At 35.6% G+C, this 22,859-nt stretch overlaps 2 pseudogenes; one reads left to right on the forward strand and one right to left on the reverse strand.

Moving 5' to 3' along the window:
* Positions 1-1,365: 1,365 nt before the first annotated feature.
* LOC140516776 (probable E3 ubiquitin-protein ligase TRIML1) overlaps positions 1,366-22,859 on the reverse strand; it is a 237,614-nt pseudogene continuing 216,120 nt past the window's right edge.
* On the forward strand, positions 17,732-18,693 carry LOC140516667 (olfactory receptor 5AS1-like; annotated as a pseudogene).

Below are 22,859 nucleotides of genomic sequence, written 5' to 3' on the forward strand. Positions count from 1 at the left end.
GCCATGCCCTGGCTGCTCCTTAAACAGTCCTTTCTAATGAATGGGCCCTGCCTCACACTAAGTGAGTTCCCGCAAAGTCCCTGAGGCCTAAAGAGGCCAAGGTTTCCCAGTGCATTCAAGGCCATTTCCCATCACCCTGAGGAATATCAGCTCACTGGATTCAGGTGTCTGTGGAGGAGAAGTGAGGCTGGTGACCTGAACAGCCCTCCTCCCCCCACAGTCAAAAGGATTCTGAGACTCTGACGACTGAGTGACTTGCCCAGCGTAGCTCACATAGAAAGCAGTGAAGTAGCCAAGGGAGCCCAGCCATTTGACTCCAATTCCAGTTCGGTAAATTCACAAAATTGTGACCCCAAAAAAGAAAAAAATTGGCCTGGCATTTTCTCGATGGAGTAAAGAATTGTTCCCAGCAGGAAGCGAGCTTTCCTGGGCCCAGGAAGAATTACCAAATTCCAAGGACGATGGAATTTGAGAAATGGGAGAGATGCAGAGACATGATTGCACTTGTCAAAATGGAGTGTGTCGGGCATTGGTACACTCAGATAGTAGAGAAAATATATAACCTTAGCTTCACTGACCTCGAATGTAATAACTCCAGGTATTTAAAACGTTGATCCTGAATAAGGGTGCAGACGCTTTGCAAGACGCCCAAAAGGAGTGCATTCAGAGAAGAGGTCAGGAGCCCCTTCCCCAGTACTATCAAGAAGGAAGGACTTTTAAGTATTCAGCCCTGCAACCCTTTCGTTTTCCCGCCTTCTGCTAATCACCCTGGTCTCATGTTTGCATTCAGGGATCACTATCACTTAAGGATAGAATTGGATAGAATAGAATACAATCGCCCCACTGACTGAGGAAAGTTGGGCCAGAAGGGTCCTTAAGGATCCTCTTGTGCAGGGCTGAAGAAGAAGCAGCCTCCAGGCCATACCGGGTGTTCTAAGACCTCTGCTGCATCTTTTCACCCGAGTCCCAGTTAGAAAAAATCCTTTTCTGAAATTGTTAGGGTTTGATGGAATGATTATTTTTAGAGACATAGTATAAAGAAGATAGACTTGATTCTCGTTGGTTTTTGCAATCATGCATAGCTTTATCGATCAACACGAGTTCCAATACAGACAAAATCACAGGAAGTGTGTTCTGCAGTCACTTGCTTCCACAGTCAGCTTAGCCATCAGCATCACTGACAGCTTTCATGTAGCTTCAGTTCCACAGCTGGGCAGATAATGAAAAATCCAGGGCTACTTTCTTTACTAGGACGTCAAGGAGAGAAGGAAGAGTGAAGAGGCCCTGCCAAGGATAACTTGGAGAGACTGCAGAAAAAGAGCCTTTCTGTGACATCAGAAAATCCTTTGCGTGGCTTTAAATACTTCATGAAAATGTCCACTTCTGTATGCTAGATCCTAAGCCTATCTCTGAACTCCAGAGGAGGAAACCATTTCTAGATGTCAAGACTATCAGGATCCTTACATCTTCAGAAGAGGAAGGGAGGTTCCCACTTCTGCTGACTGAATCTTTACAGATGCCCACTCCCACTCTGCTTTATCTCCCCCCTGCACTTCCCAATGGTGTTTGCCTGAGATGAAGGACTGGCTCCCCCAAATTCAGCCACAACACAGTCCAATCATTCTTTGTCGTTAGGCACATCCTGAGGGACACTTCCACACTGGACACTCTTCAAATCTGCAGAGAGGCTGAGGTGAGTATTGACTGATTCAGGATCAAGAGTTCTATCCCTGGGCAATCCCCTGAGTGCTTCTCTCAGGCCAGGGATGTTGATGGCGGACCAGGAAGGGGAAACAAGCTCTGGGTCTTGAAGCACTGAGTCCTCTCTCTTCAAAGTGCCAGCCATGTCCTGGACTATTTCCAAGGGCACCTTATCTTAATTAGAAATTTTAATCTTCAACGTTTTCCTAAATTGTAATTTCAATTTCCTACTCTAAATTCATGTTGCAAATCTAGTTCCGTGGTCAGCTTCAATACTGTATTCAATTTGACATTCAACTTTCAAATTCCTCTTCCATAGTCTAATTTGAAATTCCAATTCTTAATTACAATTCAAAATTCAAATTTCAAATTTCATCAACACATTTCAAATCTATTTTCAGTTCCAAATTCCAGTTAAAAATTCCAATTCCAAATTCCAATTCTAAATTCCACTTGTAAATTCCAGTTCAAAATTCCAGTTCCAAAATTCCAGTTCAAAATGCCAATTCCAAATTTCAATTCTGAATTCTTGTTTCAAATTCTAATTCCAAATTCCTATTCCACATATAACATTTAAATAACATACTAAAATTTCCATTCCAAATTCCTATTACATCTTATTAATCCAAATTCTTCATTCAACTTTTAATTGTAAATTCATGTTTCAGATTCCAGTTCTAAACTCAAATTTCAATACCTAATGCAAACTGAAATTCCACTTCCGATTTCATTTTTTCCATAGTCTAATTTCAAAATCCAATTTCAAACTACCATATTGAACTCCAATTCCAAAATCTAGGGTCCTTTTCCAAATTTTACACTATAATAAAACACTAAAATTATAATTCCAAATTTTAATCCTAAAACTTTCTCCCAAATTCTAATTTCAAACTCCTAATCTAACTTCATGTGGCAAATCCAATTCTAATCTCAAATTTCAATCACAAATTAAAATTCAACTTCCACTTCCATATTGCTCTCCCATAGTCTAAATTGAAATTTCAATTCCAAATTCCAATTCTAAATTCCACTTCCAAATTCCCATTCTGAATATTTCTTCCAAATTCTTATTCCAAATTCCTACTCCAAAATTAACACTTCCATTCCATACTAAAATTCTGATTCCAAATTCCTATTATACCTTACTCATCAAAATTCTACTCTCAAATTGCAGTTGTAAATTCATGTTTCAAAATCCAATTCTAAATGCAAATTTCAATACCAAATGCAAACTGAAATTCCACTTCCAAATCCCTTTTCCACACTCTAATTGCAGATTACAATTTCAAACTGCTATATCAAACGATCCTTCCAAAATTTGCTTCCTTTTCCAATTCTTACACTACAATTTAATACTAAAATTCTAATTCCAAATTTACGTCAAAAACATTATATCAAATTCTAATTTCCAAATCCTACTCTAAATTGGTGTTGCAAATCCAGTTCCATGCTCAAATATCAACACCAAATTAGAATTGAAATTCCACTTCTAAATTGCTCTTCCATAGTCTAATTGGAAATTCCAATTCCACATTCCAACTCCAAATTCCATTTCTAAATGTCACTTCCAAATTCCAGTTCCAAATTCCTATTACACCTTCTAAATACAAATTCCAATTTCAAACTAATATGACAAAGTGTAATTCCAAAATGCAGGCTCCTTTTCCAAATTTCACACTAAAATAAAATACTAAAATTGTAATTCCGAATTTTCAACCTAACACAGTATACCAAATACTATTTTCAATTCCTTGTCCAAATTCATCTTACAAATTCCAATTCCATACCCAAAACTCAGTAGAAAATTCAAACTGAAACTCCTTTTCGAAAATGCTCTTCCACAGTCGAATTCAAAATTCCAATTCTTAATCCAAATTTCAAATTACAGTTCCTCAATCCAATTCTAAATTCCACTTCCAAATTCCAATTCTAAATTCCAGTTTCAAATTCCAATTCTGATATCATTTTCCAAATTCTAATTCCATAATACTATTCCACATTTCACATCTCAATTCCATACTAAAATTCCGATTCTAAATTCCAATTATATCTTATTAATTCAAATTCTACTTTCTAATTCCCCTTTTAAATTCATATTTCAAATTCCAAATCTAAACTCAAAGTGCAATGCCAAATGAAAATTCAAATTCTACTTCCAAATTCCTTTTCCATAGTCCAATTCCAGCTTCCAATTTCAAACTACTTTATCAAATGGTCGCTACAGACTCTAGCTTCCTTTTCCAATTTTCACACTAAAATTCAATACAATATTCTAATTCCAAATTTTATCCCAAAATTTTATCCCAAATTATGATTTCAAATACCTCGTTTAAATGATTTTACAATTTCCAACTAAATGCTCAGGATGCAATGAAAAATTAAAATGGTTATCCCGCTACCAAATTCCTCTTCCATAGTCTAATTAGAAATTCCAACTTTTAATTCAAATGCAAATTCGAGTTCCACATTCCAATTCCAAATTCCAATTCCAAATTCCACTTCCATATTCCAATTTCCAGTGAAAAATGCCAATTCCAAATCCTAATTCTAAATTCCACTTCCTAATTACACTTCCACATTCCAATTCTAGATTCCACTTCCAAATTCCAGTTCCGAATTCCAATTCTGAATTCTTCTTCCAAATTCTAATTCCAAATTCCTATTCCAAAAATCACACTTCCATTTCATACTACAATTTGCATTCCAAATTCCTGTTATACCTTACCTATCCAAATTCTACTATCAAATTCCCCTCCTAAATTCATGTTTTAAATTCCAATTCTAAACACAAATTTCAATACCAAAGGAAAACTGAAATTCCACTTCCAAAATGCGTTTCTGTATTCGATTTTCAAATTCCAATTTCAAACTACTATATCAAACTGTATTTTCAAAATATAGGTTCCTTTTGCAAATTTCACACTGTCATAAAATTATAAAATTCTAATTCCAAGTTTTACCCTCAAACTTTATACCAAATTCTAATTTGAAATTCCTAGTCTAAATTCATGTTACATATTTCAATTCCACGCTCAAAATTCAATACTAAATTAAAATTGAAATTCTCCTTCCAAATTTCTCTTCAAAGTCTAACTCAAAATTTGAATTCTTAATTCAAATTTCAAATTCCACCTTCTCATTCCAATTCTAAATTATACTTCCAAATTCCAGTTCCAACTTCCAATTCCAAATTGCAACTCTAAATTCCACTTCCGCAATCCAGTTCCAAATTCCAATTCCGATTTAGTTATCCAGATTCTAATTCCATAATCCTATTCCACATTTCACATTTCAATTCCATAGTAAAATTCCGATTCCAAATTCCAATTATATTTTATTAATCCAAATTCTACGTTCTAATTCCCAGTGTAAATTCATATTTCAAATTCCTATTCTAAAATCAAATTCCAATGCCAAATGAAAACTGAAATTCTACTTCCAAATTCCTTTCCATAGTCCAATTCCAAATTACAGTTTCAAACTACTTTATGAGATGGTCACTACAGAATCTAGGTTCCGTTTCCAATTTTCACACTAAATTTAAATACGAAATTCTAATTCTAAATTTTACTAACAAAATTTTATCCTAAATTCTGATTTCAAATTCCTAGTGTAAACTATTTTATAATTTCCAACTCCATGCTCAAGATGCAATTAAAAATTAAAATTGTAATTCCTCTACAAAATTCCTCTTCCGTAGCATTATTAGAAATTCCAAATCTTAATTCAAGTGCAAATTCCACTTCCACATTCCACTTCCCAATTCCAATTGCACATTCCAATTCTAAATTCCACTTCCCAATTCCAATTGCACATTCCAATTCTAAATTCCACTTCCAAATTCCAGTTTCAAATTGTAAATCTGAATTCTTCTTTCAAATTCAAATTCCAAATTCCTATTCCAAAATTCACACTTCCATTTCATACTACAATTTGGATTCCAAAATCTTATTATCCCTTAATAATCCAAATTCTACTTTCCAATTCCCCTTGTAAAGTCTTGTTTCAAATGCCATTTCTACACTCAAATTTCAGTACCAAAGGAAAACTGAAATTCCACTTCCAAAATGCCTTTCTATATTCTATTTCCAAATTCCAATATCAAACTCCTTTATCAAATGGTCACTACAGAATCTAGGTTCTTTTTCCAATTTGCACACTATAATTAAATACAAAATTCTAATTCCAAATTTTAATAATAAAATTTTATTCTAAATTCTGATTTCAAATTCCGAATGTAAATTATTTTACAATTTCCAACTCCATGCTCAAGATGCAATGAAAATTTGAAATTGTAATTCCCCTACCAAATTGTTTTCCATAGTCTTATTAGAAATTCTAATTCTTCATTCAAAGGCAAATTCCAGTTCCACATTCCAATTCCGAATTCTTCTTCCAAATTCTAATTCCAGATTCCTATCCCAAAATTCACACTTCCATTCCATACTAAAATTTGGATTCCAAATTCCTATTACACCTTACTCATCCAAATTCTACTTTCAAATTCCGGTTGTAAATTCGTGTTTCAAATTCCAATTCTAAACTCAAATTTCAATACCAAATGCAAACTGAAAATCTGCTTCCAAATTCCTTTTCCATACTCTGATTGCAAATTCCAATTTCAAACTGCTATATCAAATGATCGTTCCCAAATTGGGTTCCTTTTCAAATTTTCACAATGAAATTAAATACTAAAATTCTAATTCCAAATTTTAATTATACAACTTTATCTCAAATTCTAATGTACAAATCATACTCTAAATTCAATTTGCAAATCCAGTTCCATGCTCAAATAACAGTGCCAAATTAGAATTGAAATTCCTCTTCCAAATTGCTATTCCATAATCTAATTGGAAATTCCAATTCATAATGCAAATTTCAAATTCCAGGTCCTCATTCTAATTCCAAATTCCAGTTTTATATTCCACTTCCAAATTCCAGTTCTAACCTCTAATTGCCCACTGCGTTTCTAAATTCCATTTCCAAAATGCACCTCTAAATTCCAATTCTGATTTCGTTTTCCAAATTCTAAATCCATAACCCTATTCCATGTTTCACATTTCAATTCCATACTAAAATTCCGATTCCAAATTTCAATTATATATTATTAATCCAAATTCTACTCTCTATTTCCCCTTGTAGATTCACGTTTTAAATTCCAATTCGAATCTCAAATTGCAATGCCAAATGAAAACTGAAATTCTACTTCCCAATTCCTTTTCCATAGTCCAATTCCAAATTCCATTTTCAAACTATGGTATCAAATGGTCACTACAAAATCTCAGTTCCTTTTCCATTTTTCACACTAAAATTAAATACAAAATTTTAATTCCAAATTTTAATCCTAAAATTTTATCCAAATTCTAATTTCAAATTCCTGGCGTAAACTATTTTACAAATTCCAACTCCAAACTCAAGATGCAATGCCAAATTAAAACTGTGATTGCTCTAACAAATTGCTCTTCCATAGCCTAACTAGAAATTCCAAATCTTAATTCAAATGCAGATTCCAGTTCCACAATCCACTTCCAAATTCCAGTTAGAAACTCCAATTCTAAATTCCACTTCCAAATTCCTGTTCCAAATTCCATTTCCACTTTACAATTCTAAATTCCAATTCCAAATTCCATTTCTGATTTCGTTTTCCAAAATCTAATTCCATAACACTATTTCATATTTCAAAGTTCCATTCCATCCTGAAATTCTGATCCAAATATCAATTACACCTTATTAATCCAAATTCTGCTTCCAAAAACCCTTTCCATGATCTAATTCCAAATTCAAGTTTCAAATTACGATAACAATTTGGTCATTCCAAAATCTAGGGTCCTTTTCCAATTTTATTTTTTTTATTTTAAAATATACTTTATTCATGCTTTCATTTATTTTTATTTAATAATTTATTTATTTAACTTTTAACATTCATTTTCACAAAATTTTGGGTTCCACATTTTCTCCCCTTTTGCCCCTCCCCCACCCCAAAACACCAAGCATTCTAATTGTCCCTATCACCAATATGCTCTCTCTTCTATCATCCCTCTCTGCCCTTGTCTCCATCTTCTCTTTTTGTCCTGCTCCTCTCTTGGCGCTGAGGCTTGCCTGGGTCCCAGAGCGAGTTTTCTCAGACTTGGGTCCTCTGTCCTACCGGTTTGCCTCCGCCACAGTAGGAGGAATCCCCCTTAGCTATTTTTCTAGCCTCAGGTGTTATGAGACTATTTGTCCCCTTTGCTGTTCCCACTGCTCCAGGATTTTTCCGGGTAAATATTTTATGTTCCTTTCATGGTCATCAAGAGGGGAGCAGAGAGTATTTACTTATCACTCTGCCATCCTGGCTCCCGGAAGTTCAAGTAGATGACTTACCAATGTTTAATATGCTGGCTGAAAGTCTTAGGAGCTGCTGCGCTGATATCTGACTCACAGCAGCTCTCACTGACTAGGCTTTGCTGGTCTCCCACCCTCAGCTGCCTCTTCGCTGGTTCCGCCTGCTGCTGTCTCAGGTTTCCTGGGGCCATTCTGCTCTGCTGCGCTGGACGCACTGCACTGTGAGCTGTGGGCTCACCCCCGTGAAACACATCCTTCCTGTGGACTTTTCAGTCTGTCCTGTTCTCTGAATCCTAAACAGTCTGTCTCCCACTGGATTCTGCACCTCCAAAATTTGGTCAGATTCTCCTTTCAGAGGTATCTGAAGGAGTTTGTCCAAGAGCTTAGGTGATTTGTTCCTCTCACTCCGTCATCTTGGCTCCGCCCCTTCCAGGGCCGATTTTAGAAGGAAATAGACAAACAGACATCATACCCACATTGACAGTTTTAGAAGCACAGCATTCCCACAATCAATTTTATCAGCAGGCTTCCATGCTTCGCAGGCAATTTCATATTACTAGAGAGCAAGCAAGAAGCATTGTAGTAAAGTCTTGTCCATATTGCATTTCGTTTTTTCCGGTTCCATCAAATATATCCATCAATCCTCAAGGATGCAATCCTCTTGAAATATGGCAAATGGACGTCACACACATCCCAGAATTTGGAAAGAATAAATACCTTCATGTGACTATAGACACATATTCAGGTTATGCTATTTCCACCCCACTGACTGGGGAGTCAACAAAATTTGTTATTGATCATCTGTTTAGGTGTTTTGCAGTTCTAGGTATTCCATAAATTATAAAAACAGATAATGGTGCAATTTCAGCTAGTCAAGCCTTTACTAAGTTCTGTCTGTCATACAGAATACAGCATAGAACTGGCATCCCATATAAACCTACTAGTCAGGCCATTGCAGAACGTAACGATCATGGTATAAAAAACTCTCCTCCAAAAACAAAAGAAAGGGGGAGAAGAAAGCAAAAAATTAAGAAGAGTTGACATGGTGTTGTATACCATAAATTTCCTGACACCAGATAGAGGCTTACGCCTGCTCAAAAACAGTTTCAAAAACACACCTCACTGATTGGGAAAAAAAAAGTGAAGGTGAAATTGAACGACACGAACTGTTAACATGGGGGCAAGGGTATGCTTTTATTTCTACAGGAAATGCTGAAGAAACGATCTGGACACCAGAAAGAAACATCTGACCTCCGCCATATATTGGAGAAGATATGAATCGAGGAAAAAGAAGAAGCCATGATTATCTGACTGACAGGACAATGAAGACACTCATTCTGCTTCTAGGCATCCTCCAGCTGACCACTGCAGCAGAAGGAAATGATCGAGAGGGAGATGGATGGACTTTTTGTACATGATCCACCTTGGGTTATGTGTGGTGAAATGGGGAGGGAAAATAGAGGAGGTAATTATGGTAGCACATGGGTTTAAGGTTTTTGGGAAACAAATCGATATAGGCAAAATTTTTGCTTTTGTGATTGGGAAATAACATACTTTAATTGTACTATCACTGAATACATTGGTTTTCATATAGCTAACACTACCATTATATCTGTAATTATGTGTCCTAGGTTTGCTTTAATGCCTATCAAAAGTAAAGGCTGATATATGTCTGTATCTGATCAAATTTTTAATCAGTTAATGTTGAAAGTAAGACAGAAAAGATATATAAGTTGCATTATTTTCGGCATTATAAACTTTGTAGCATCATTGGTTTCCTCTGTATCAATTGGTTTATCTGTACATACAGTTTAATGGATGCTTTAAGGGAAACTATTGTGGTGGTGGGAAACAAAGTTGATGTTTTGGAAACAAGATTGTCCATGAGAAGTAATTATAGGTTCATTTCTATTTGTGTTGCTCCTGTCTATTATAATACCTCTCTATATAATTGGACTGATGATATAGATCAGGCCTCCAAAGGAAGTCTTTACCCCAATGAAGCTGCAGGTGTGATTTGGGATTACTTTGCTAATACAAATCCCTTTTTCGTCCCTGTTCCATTGGCTCATGTCTATATTACCTCTATCCCTTTGTTTCTCTGTATCGGCCACCTATTTATAGGTGCCTTCTCTCTCACGGGTAAGGTCTTCAAACCCAAGTACCTTATCTCCAGTTACAACAAAAGAAAGGGGGAATTGTTGAGGGCCAGAATGGAGTGCAGCTGACAAGTTCAGGATAGACCTTCGGGGAAACTGTTCTTTGAGACTGTGCTCATTATCATCGGGAATGGCTCTTCATGCTCCCCCAGATGTTGCTGTCTCCGTGAGAAAAACAAGAGAACTACAGAATACAAGGGATATGTAAAATAGATACCCTGTAGGCCAGCAGTCTTTAAGACAATAAGACTGGCCAAATCACTAGGACAGGAGACAAGCAGTATGTCACGTAAACTTGCAGTTTCTGTCTATAAATATCCTGACCCTTGGATCAATAAACGGAGCTGGCCTATCTACCCCTGCCTGGCTGTGTGTCTTTCTTCTTCACTGCTGTCACTGAGCCACGTGGGGACTCAGACTGTCCGCCACAGTCATAGGGTTATAAGATCCTTCATCTAGACTTTGAGGAGCTACCAGAGACCATTTCTTACATCCCAACCCCCACTCCCCAACACATACACTTTAAAAATGAGATAATAGAAAGTCTAGAGGTGTTAAATGACTCCCAAGATTCACAGGTGGTAAGGGGCACATATAGCATTTGATATCAAGTTCTATTGCTCAATGTTCACTGATTTTTGCACTGAAGCATACATATATAAAAATAAATCAGTATACATTTATTAGTCACCTACTGTGTTCAAGGTATTGTCCAATGCACTAGGGGACAAAGTATAGCAAAAAACTGGCTCCATGTTTAAGGAATTCACATTTTGATGATGGGATGTATGCAACAACATCCCTTATACACAGTAAGAATTTAATAAATGATTTATTTAATTGCCTTCAATAATGCAATTTTGGATAAAACTTTAGTATGAACAAACCTTGCTTTCCAAATTGACTGATATTCCATAGACACTATCCCTAAGAAAAATAATTTTCTCTCATGTTCACTTGATCTTTCCATTTCATTGAGTATTTTGTGAAATGAAAACTTTATCAGGCTACAGGTAATACATAAAGACTGGTCATTCATGAAATTATAAAAACATTTCTAATGGATTTGGAAGACCTGTGGTCGTCTTAGCTTTTGTGCTTATTAGCTGTGTAGTTGCACATGTATAGTATCATACAAGAACCAGAAGATCTGTTAGAGTCAATTAATTCCAACCACTTCATTTAACAAATTATGAAACAGTGTTTCAAAAATATTAAATAACTTTCCCTGTAGTGCAATACTTGCAAGTGCCTGAGATAGGATTTTATTTGAACCTACCTGACACTAAATCCAGTAACTTCAATACCATATTACAAGTCCATGTATATTCATCTGTAAAATAAGGATAATGATAATTCATTTCTCTCATCAGCCTGTTTTTAGGGAAAATATACAAATGTTAAGATGTCACATAAATAAATGCTATTATTATTATTATTATTATTATTATTATTATTATATTTATATAGGCAGAAATATTTAGGACATAGGACAGATACTTTAAAGAGGACCAGTAAAAGTTATGTATGCATCATTATTTTGTAAATGTCACTCATTTTATTTAACAAGAATTTAAGTGTTAGTACTATGTACAAGGAACAATATTTTTAATATTCACAAAGACAGAATTAGAAAATGGTCCTGACCTCAAACATTTCTTAGTCTTATTTTTTTCCCTTTTTTGGGCATTTTCCCAACCAGTTACTTGACTTTTGGGCCCTTTGTCAAGAGTAGGGTATACTCTGGGGATCTGTAAGATCTCACTTCCTCCAAGGTGGCACAGTGAAGAATGTACACTGGTCTGGGAGCACCCAGAAACTTTTGTGCCCATAATCTGCAAGTGGTAGAGGTTCCTCTCCACAGCCAGCTAGCCTCCAGTTCCACCAAGCCATCACTGGGAGCTGAGATTCAGATAAACTGCTCAATTTTCCCAGGGGTTTTACGATCCAACAAAAGGTGCAGGCTGCTGTGAGAGCTGCTGCTGTCCAGTAAGTTCTCTACCACTGCCGCCTGAGGCCTGAGCTATGGGACGACCCTGTTCTCTTCTCGGTCAGCTGAAAAAACCCTCTCACTGACCTTTGGCGTCTGTGGGTTGAGGGATCGGCAAACCGCCATTACTGCTCACGTCCTACTCTGGGAGCCGTGCCACGTGGCCAAGGCTGGGCTGTCCTCTGCTCCAAGTCAGGAGAAATAGACCTTTCCCGTTGGCCTTTCAGGTCACCCTGGGCTGGAAATATCCTTCAGTCTGTTGTTATGTGTCTTCTGCTGCTCTAGAATTTGTTAAGAGTCTTTCTTCACAAGTATTTTATGGGCTGTGGAGGAAGAGTTACTGTATGTGCATCTTTCTACTCCTCCATCTTGGCTCCACCCCATTTTTAAAAAAATGAATAATGCAAGTATTAACACGAATGAGATCAGAAATCGATTGAAGAACTGATTTATGGAGATCTATTGGAAGGATCACTGTTTCACTCTTTTAGCATCTTCTCAACTGATTATGTCTTTTTCCTATCTAGTGACATTTTTGAGAACTCTATAGAAATGTATGGAAGAAGGTTCAATCTTGAAGGAAGACAGAATCCAAAAATAAGATAATTTAGAGTACATCTGTATATGTGAAATGGCAAAGAGTCTTTAGAGAAATGCCTCTTGTTTGTCCTACTGAAAATTTGTGGTTTTAAAATTTTAGGAAGTTAAGCTATTCTTTAAGGGCCGTTTCTTTTTATCTTAAGGGCAATTGTTTTAATGGCCATACCTCTGTAAAATAAAAAAAAATTGAAGGTCACAGTGAACATAAAAGTAATTAACTGCCATGAAAGTGTGAATTGCAGTGCTTGACCTAGGCATCAGAATTCAGAGAAAAAAAATTATATTATTCTAGTCCTGTGTTCCTCAAAGGAGATTTAGAATATTATGTTAAGAAGGTTTCAGCACATAATATATTCTAGGAAACAACAATGATTTCAGCGAATTTAAAGAGATAAAGGTAAAAAGTCTGCGACAAAATCATGGGTCAGAGTCAAAGATATTCTTAATAAAATAAACATTTCATGAAAACTTTAACGAAGCATCAATTTTTTTCCTTTATGACATTGCCAGTCAGTATTGTCTCTTCAAATCCAAGTACAGTGTGTGAATTGAGTTACAAAAGTTCTTTTTATTTTTTATATTAATTTTATTTATCTTCAGTGTTCTACAACCACTACTATATAACTTAGATTATTTTTTTTCCACTCCCTCCTCCCCACCTTCCCTCTCCCTCCCGAACACGTCATACAATTTTATATAAGTTCTATACATACATTCCTATTAAATACATTTTCACTGTAGTCATGTTGTGTAGAAGAATTAAAATGAATGGGAGAAATCACGTAACAAAACAAAATGTAATACAACAGAAAATAATCTGATATATTCTGCAATTGAATTCCAAAGTTCTTTCTCTGGGTATGGAAGGCATTTTGCCTTAAAAGACCACTGGGAATGTTTTTAAGTTCCTGCATTGCAACACAGTTCCAAGTCTACCAGAAAAAAAAAAAAAACAAAAAAAACAAAAACAAAAAACAAACTCTCGCACACTGTGGTCGTTGCTGTGTGCAAAGTTCTCCTGGTTCTGCTCCTTTCTCTCAACATCAGATCCTATAAGTCTTTCCGGGCCTCTCTGAAGCCTTCCTGTTCATCATTTCTTATGGTGAAATAGTATTCCATTATATTCACAAGCCATAATTTATTCAGCGACTCCCTTATTGATGGGAAATCTTCTTGATTTCCAGTTTTTTGACCACCGCAAAGGGGGCTGCTATAAATATTTCTGTACATGTTGGACCCTTTGCAATTTTTATGATCTCTTGGGGATACAGTCCTAGAAACGGTATTACTGGGTCAAAGGGTATGCACATTTTTGTAGCCCTTTGGGCATAGCACTAAATTGCTGTCCAGAATGATTGGATCAGCTGACAGCTCCAGCAACAATGAATTAGTGTTCCAACTCTCCTATATCTTCTCCAACATTTGTCCTATAACTGCACTGTCATGTTAGCCAATCTTATAGGGGTGATGTGGTATCTTAGAGTTGTTTTGATTTCCATCTCTATAATCAATAGTGATTTAGATCATTTTTTCACATGATTATAGATATCGTTAACTTTTTCTTCTGAAAACCTCCTGTTCATATCCTTTGACCATTTATCAATTCAAGAATGACTTGTATCCTTGTACATTTGACTCATTTCTCTATATATTTTAGAAACGAGGCTTTTATTACAGACACTAGTTACCAAACTTTTTCCCAGTTTTCTGCTTCCCTCCTAATCTTGGTTGCTTTGGATTTGATTGTGCAAAAACGTTTCAGTTTAGTGTAATCAAAATTATCCATTTTGCACTTCATACTGCTTTCTATCTCCTGTTGGGTAAAAAAAAAATCTTTCCTTCTCCATAAATGTGAGAAATACACTATTCTTTGCTCCACCAACTTGTTTATAGTAACAGTCTTTATACTTAGATCATCAACCCATTTAGACTTTATTCTTGTGTACAGTGTCAGGCACTGGTATATGCCTAGTTTCCGCCATACTGTTATCCAGCTTTCCCAGCAATTTTTGTTGAACAGTGATTTCTTATCCCAGAAGCTGGGGTCCTTGGGTTTATCAAACAGTAGATTGCTATACTCGTAGCCTACTGTGTCTTGAGTACCAAACTGATTTCACTGGTCTACCCTTCTGTTTCTTAGCCAGTACCAAGTGGTTTTGATAATTGCTCCTTCATCATTTTGAGATCTGGTAGAGCTAGGACACCTTTCCTAGCTTTTCTTTTCATTATTCCCCTTGATATTCTGCACCTTTTGTTCTTCCAGATGAATTTTGATATTATTTTTTCCAGCTCTAGAAAGTAATTTTCTGATAGTTTGATTAGTATGGCGCTAAATAAGTAAATCAATTTAGGTAGAATTGTCATTTTTATTAAATTGCCCGATCTACCCACGAGCAACTGATATTTTTCCACTTACTTAGATCTGACTTTATTTGAATGAAAAATGGTTTGTAATTGTGTTCATATAGTCCCTGGATTTGTTTTGGTAGGTAGACTCCCAAATATTGTATACTGTCTACCCTAGCTTTAAATGAAATTTCTCTTTCTCTCTCTTGCTTTTGGACTTAGTTAGTAATATACAGAAATGCAGAAGATTTGTGTGGGCTTATTTTGAAACTTGCAACTTTGCCAAAGTTGTTTATTATTTCAAGTAGATTCTTACTTGAATATCTGGGTTTTTCTAAGTTTATCATCATATCTTCTGCAAAGAGTGATACCTTAGTTTCTTCTTTGCCTATTCTAATTCCTTCAATTTCTTTATCTTCTCTAATTATTACAGTTAACATTTCTAGTACCATATCGAATAACAGTGGTGATAATGGACATCCTTGTTTCACCCCTGATCTTATTGGAATTGCATTTAGCTTATCTCCATTGCACATAAAGCTTGCTGAAGCTTTTAGATAGATACTGCTTATTATTTTGTGGAAAGTTCCCTTTATTCCTATGTTCTCCAGTGTTTTTAATAAGAATAGGTGTTGTACATTGTCAAAAGCGTTTTCTGCATCTATTAAGATTGTCATGTGGTTTCTGTTAGGATTGTTGTTGATATAATCAGTAATGGTAATAGTTTTCCTAGTATTCAACCAGCCCTACAATGCTGGAGTAAGTCCTACGTGATCAAAATGTATTATTCTCGTGATAAGTTGCTGTATTCTTTTTGCTAAAATCTTATTTAAAATTTTAGCGTGTATATTCATTAGAGAAATTGATCTATAATTTTCTTTCTCTGTTTTGTCTCTCCCTGGTTTAGGTATCAAAACCGTATTTTTATCATAAAAAGAATTTGGGAGGACTCTTTCCTTAATTTTCCCAGATAGTCTATATAGTATTGGAATGAATTGTTCTTTTAATGTTTGATAGAATTCACTTCCAAATCCATCCGGCCCTGGAGATTTTTTCTTAGGGCGTTCATTGATGACTCGTTCAATTTCTTTCTCTGAGATGGGGTTGTTTCAGTATTCAACTTCCACGTCTGTTAATCTGAGAAATTTGTATTTTGTAACATAATCATCCATCTCATTTAGATTGTCAAATTTATGGGAAGAAAGTTAGGCAAAGTAATTTTTAATTATTGTTTTAGTTTCCTCCTCATGGGAGGTGAGTTCACTCCTTTCATTTCATACTGGAAATTTGGTTTTCTTCTTTCTTACCACGTGGAGCATATATGTTTATTAATGATATTGCTTCATTTTCTATAGTGCCTTTTAGCAGGGTATAGTTTCCTTCCTTATCTCTTTTGATTGGATCTATTTTTGCTTTTGCTTTGTCTGAGATTAGGATTGCTACCCCTGCTTTTCTTACATCAGCTGAAGCACAATATATTCTGCTCCAACCTTTTACCTTTACCCTGTGTGTATTCCCCTGTTTCAAGTGTGTTTCTTTTAAACAACATATTTTTCCATTTTTCCTTTAATCCATTTTGTTATCCTTCTCCGTTTTACAGGAGAATTCATCCCATTCATATTCACAGTTAAGGTTGCTATCTGTTTCTTTCCCTCCATCGTCTTTCCCACCGTTTGTGCTTTTAGCTCTCCCTTCCCCTCCACAATAGAATTTTAATTTTTTGCCACCACCTCCCAGAGTCTTCCCTTCCTTCTTTCGGCCCCCCTTCATTTTACTGCCCTTTATCTTTACTACTTCTTCCCTCTCTTTTAGACTCCCTCCCGTTTCTTTCCCCGTTCCACTCCTATTACCTATAAAGGTAGTTAGATTTATATACTTAAGTTTATTGTTCCCTCCTTGAACCAAATCAGATGAGAGTACCTCTCAAACTATACTCGTATCCCTTCCCTCTTTACTTCTACTGTAATATAATTTTGGACTTCTTCCTGTCATGTGATTTATCATTTTCTGCTTCCACCTTTTTACATGTCCTGCTACAGTCCCTTCGTATGCATAAACTACATTTTTGTCATCACATAATTTACTTTATACCTGTTCCTTCTATCTCTGAATATCCCTTTTATATTTCATTTTAGATATACAGTTATCTGGATTAAAGAGTATCATCCTCCCTTGTAGTGAGGTTAACAGTTTTTCCAAATTGAGTAGAAAGTTTTCTTTTCCTCTGGTTACCTTTTTATGCCTCTCTTGAGACCTGCATTTGAAGATGGAATTTCTTATTGAGTTCTGGCCTTTTTATCAGGAAGGTCTGGAAAGTGACTTCTGTTCATCTAGAATTCGCTTAGAATAATTTTTACAGGCGTTTTATGGCAATGGAGAGGAGCTTCTACAGGTCTATCCTTCTACGCTGCCATCTTGACTCACCGCACCCCTCCCTCCCCCGCCCCATGGATGTTTTCTTGATAAAACAGGAAAGACATTCTTATCTCTCTATTCATTTTCACGGAAGTGAGAGAGATAGAACACGGTTCTGGATTTATCCTATAACCCACACCCCAACTGATAACCCCACCTACTGTTCATCTCATTTGTGAAGGTCTTCCCAACAGAGAAGATGACTGAGAGGAATTATCCTGCACCAGATGAGTTTATTTTTGTCAGCTTCACAGAATACCTGCCACTCAGCATCACTCTCTTCCTTTTGTTTTGACCTTGGTGGGAAAGGTTGGCTTGATATTCCTGGTCAATATTGATTCAAATCTTCAAACTCCTGTTTTTTATTTTCTCTGTAATCTTTCCTCTCTGAACATCACCTATTCCACAGCCACAGCTCCCAAGATGCTAGCAAACTTCTTGTCATCTAAGAAGAGCATTTCACTATATGGTTGTGCTATTCAAATGCACTTCTTTGCTTACTTTGCTGATGCAGAATGCCTCACTCTAGCTGAAACGGCCTTAGACCTCTTTGCAGCAATCTGTAACCCTTTGATATATTTAACACTTATGCCCAGGAAAGTGTGTGTTTCCTTCATTGTCTTGGTTTATTTCGGTGGAAGCATGACTTCAACTGGTTCATGTGTCTCTGACTTTCAGTTTGCCATTCTGCAGATCCCATGTTATCAGTCATTTTTTTTGTGACATGCCACCATTACTAGCTTTGTCTTATGTCAACACCTCCCTCAATGAGTTTCTGCTCTTTGCTTTATATGGCTTCTTGCAGATGAGCACTTTTATGATCATCTTTATTTCTTCCTTCTGTATCCTCATTACAGTTCTGAACATCAAATGATATGGAGGAAGAAGTAAGACCTTTTCCACTTGCCCCTCCCACCTAATAGTTGTAGCTTTATTCTGTGGGAAACTTTTGTTCATGTACTTATGTCCAACCACAAAGTACTCTCCATACACAGATAAAGTGGTTACTGCTTGTTATACTGTGGTCTTCCCCATGTTTAACCCTATTATATACAGCTTGAGAAACAAAGATGTGGAAAATGCACTCCAAAAATGTTGGACAGAATATCTCCAAACAAGTGGTGCCATAGGATAAGGAATTTTTCAATATCTTTAAGCTAAATGTGATTCTAGAGAATATGCAGCCTAAAGAATAATTGTTTAGTAATCTACTTTACTACACCCCCAACACCTTGTGATAACTTGAAGACCACTAGTTACTCCACTACTCTTTGTGAAAGTTTATTCTACTTTGGCATAATTCTAAGAATTTAGGAAGGTCATTGGGAAGAAAGGGAACTGAACTATCATGAGACCAATTTCCCAATTTTTGTTTAGTACAGAACTCCTCTCAAATAAAGTATTTTCTACAGTTGGTAGGAGTTGACATGGTCATTAAAGGAGGACAAAATTTAAAAAGCTAAATTGTTTCAAAGATGACACAAATTGTTCCTTGAAAAACTATATCATCTTAACTGAGAGGATCTCTCATGGGGAGATTAGCATGCTGGACTCCTAAATTACACACTGGGTTATTAAGATTGTTGGCTTAGACACTGGAAATATATTCTATAACAAGAAAGAGTAATCCCCGGTAGTAGGAGTGGTCAGAGGAAAGTAAAAGTGGTTTCCCATTTTTTTTTTTAATTAAGAGACAAAACGATGAATATTGATTAGACACCTGACATCAGAGGTCAGAATGTCTGGTTCAAATCTCTCCTTTCACATATAGTAATTATGTAAACCTGGTCAAGTTTCTTAATCTTCACTTGCCCTAGGAAAGACCTAAAATTTTAAGTTTCACACAATTGGACAAGTGAAATCAGAGGCCCACATTATATCCTTTCTGAACACAGATAGGAGTCATGAACTTAGACTTCCAGCAAGTACTCGAGAAAACTATCTCTTCAAGGAAAACCTAATCTAGTTTACCTGGAGGACAAAATAACCATGCATATTACTGAATATTTTCTCTATTTGACTGACTGTTTTGTCAAGCAGTTGTTCATCCTTCATTTTTGAAGTGGACCAATGACATCCTTCGTGATGAATTGGCTCAAGTGTGGACTGACTTTAAGTGAAGCAGTTTTGCACAACGCCTTCAGCCGCACTCTATTTCTGAGTCATTGACATACAGTGGCAAGACAAAATCAGGATGATTGGTGAATACCCAGGATATAGAGGATAATTTTGGTGTCTTCGAAGTCTAACCAAGCTCTAACTCTTCCACAATGCCTGCTTCAGCTGCCGTCGTGGCCACTGGAACAAATTGTTCTCATTCACCCATTTCAATGAGACAAGTCGTCACGTGCTTGGAGTAAATATCTGCTTGCCTTACCCACCTGATCTCTTTTGATTATCCTCAACTTGTCTTATTCTTTCATCCAAAACAGTTTTTGCTGGGGTTTGAATGCTGCACATGCTATAGCTTCTTTGAGTCCCTAGTGAGTGTTTGGCAACAAGGAGAAACAAAAGATGAATATGTACATCTGAAAAGATATCAGTAGGTCATTACACCAAAGGTGCTCATCCTCCTGAACATTACATACACCCCCTGTTTTCAGGTCTCCAGGCTATAGAAATCTTGATGGCTAGTGGTCGCAGGGAATATGTTCCTTAATTTCGAGCAATTGTTCTGTTACTTGGAAAATTTTTAAAAGGCAAATGAGTTACTGCAGAGACAAAACCATCTTGGCCATGATGCAGGCTAAGTTATCAAAAATGATTTTTTATTTCCATATTTTGCTATTTAGAAAAATTACTAGTAGATTCTGGGTTTTCAAGTAACTTGTCAATAGATTTTATTATATGATTTCAAATGGTAATATATCATGCAAAAATCAAAGGAATTATACATGAGAGTCATTGGTATAAGGTGACCTCGTCTGGAACGGCTCTTGTCTACAATTAATTTTTTTTGTAATGCCACGTTGTTCTGCTTCATGACATCCCCTGATACTTCCCTTTCCTTTCCCCTCCCTCCGGAAATAAATGACTGATAAAAATGAAACCAACTGAATAAATGTCCTTTAAAGGTGAAAATATTGATTGGTTTCAAAATGAATGTAGTCTAGAATTAACAAGTGGCAGCAATATCAACAAGTTGTGAGAACTCCAGCCCCAGAGTTGAAGGTAAATTCCCAGCCGCATAATGCAGGCCAAATCAGGACTGGGTCATCCCAGCACAGTGAGCAAGTCACCAGTACCTGAGGCCCCAGTACACACAGGTAGTCACCAGGATTCTTCATGCAACCACAAAAGCTAGAAAATGAACAAATAAAAAATCTCCTGTTAAATACCAAATTAGAAATTCTGAAAGTCAGAAGAGTGGCAAATAAAATTGAAATTAAGAAAAAAGTACTGACATAACAAATACAACTAAGAGCTGGTATTATAAAAGGCACAATAAAACAGATAAACTTCTGATTAATTTTATTTAAAAAAGAAAAGAAGAAAATCAAATTACCAGTATCAAAACTGAAAAGGGTGAATGCACCACCAATGAAGTGAAAATTGAAATCGTAATTAAGAACTATTTTCCCCAACAATATCCCAAGAAATCTAACAGTCTAAATGAAATTGATGAATATTTACAAAAACACAAATTGCCTACATTAACCATAGAGTAAGTACAATAGTTTTAGAAAAAGAAATCAAACAAACAATTTTAGGTAATTAATTACCTAAAAAAAAAATCTCTATGGCCACATGAATTTACATGTGAATTTTACCAAACATTAGAGAAAAATTAATTCCAATATTATGTAAACTATTTGGAAAAATGAACAAAGGAGTCCTACTAGATTATTTTTACGATAAAAAAATGTTGCTATCACCTATACCTGGAAGAGCCAAAATAGGGAAAGAAAATTGTAGATCAATTTTCCTGAAGGATATTGAAGCAAAATTTTAAAATAAAATATTAGCAAACAAATTCCAGCAATTTATCTTGAAGATAATACGTTATGATCATGTGGGATTTATACTAGGATAGCAAGGTTGGTTCAATATTAGGAAAACAGCATAACTAACCATATCAATAATAATATTAAGAACATGTGATTATCTCAGTAAAGGCTGAAAAAAAAGCTTTTGAGAAACTACAACATCTATTCCTATTAAAAACCCTAGAGAACGTAGCAACGAATGAAGTTTGCCCTAAAAAAATAAGTACATCTAAAACCATCAGCAAGTACTATTATTAAAGGGCATAAACTAAAGGCTTAGAAGTAAGTAAGAAGAGTGGTGAAACAAGGATGCCCATTAACACCATTATTATGCAATACTATACTGGAAATGTTACCATTTGCAATAAGAGAAAAAAATAAATTGAAGCAATTACAATAGGCAAAAAGAAAATAAAGCTTTCACCTCTTGCAGATGATATGATGGTGTAGTTAGAGAATCCTAGAGAATCAACTAAAACTACTTAAAATGATAACCACAGCAAAGTTGTAAGATATAAAATAAACCCAGGTATATCATCATTGTTTCTATATATTACTAACAAATCCCAGCAGCAAGACAGAGAAAGAAAATGTCCATTTAAAATAAGTATAGACAATAAAAAATGGGAGTTTAGTTTAATGAATAATTTAGTATAGTTTAGGCAATATATCCATTTTAATCTGATCATTAGGAAGTAGTTTAAAAATTCTGGCTCTTTAAGTAGCTTTACTATTGCTGTTTTTCTCCTACTTTAGGTTAGCTCTCTGTAGATGGTTCATAAGAAGACAAGAAAAGCTATTTGTGTGATTGGCAAACAATTGGATGGGATGAAGCGTCTTGATGTAGGAATTAACTAGCTTATATCCATGGGAATATCAACATCTTTGAGGTACATGACTTTTCTATTTCTGAAATGGAATATTGTACATATAAAATATTGCTTTTGCATTCAGATTGAGTATAAATGATTCATTTAATATGATAAGGCCAAAAACTTAGTAGATTATGTATCTCTATATTTTGTAAAGAAAATTATCCTTATGGCAATCACTCCCTTATTTCAGGCATTTCTAATCCATATAAATTTTTCATACCATACCTCTGTGTAAATTCTGCTTTTAAAGTGAAAACATTTAAAAATTATTTGATAATTTTTTTCCTACCCAGAGGTATGTTTAAGTGAAAATATGATTGTAATAAGGGCAAAACAGTTTCTAAGTTCCCCCAGGGACAAAGAACATAGTTTTACAATGCCCAAAGGGCATGAATAGAAGAAAACATTAATAGAAGAAACAATTTTTACGTTTTTATTACTGATTACTTAATTGATGTTCTCATTG

Source organism: Notamacropus eugenii, chromosome Y (assembly GCF_028372415.1).
Source record: "Notamacropus eugenii isolate mMacEug1 chromosome Y, mMacEug1.pri_v2, whole genome shotgun sequence".
Taxonomy (NCBI): domain Eukaryota; kingdom Metazoa; phylum Chordata; class Mammalia; order Diprotodontia; family Macropodidae; genus Notamacropus; species Notamacropus eugenii.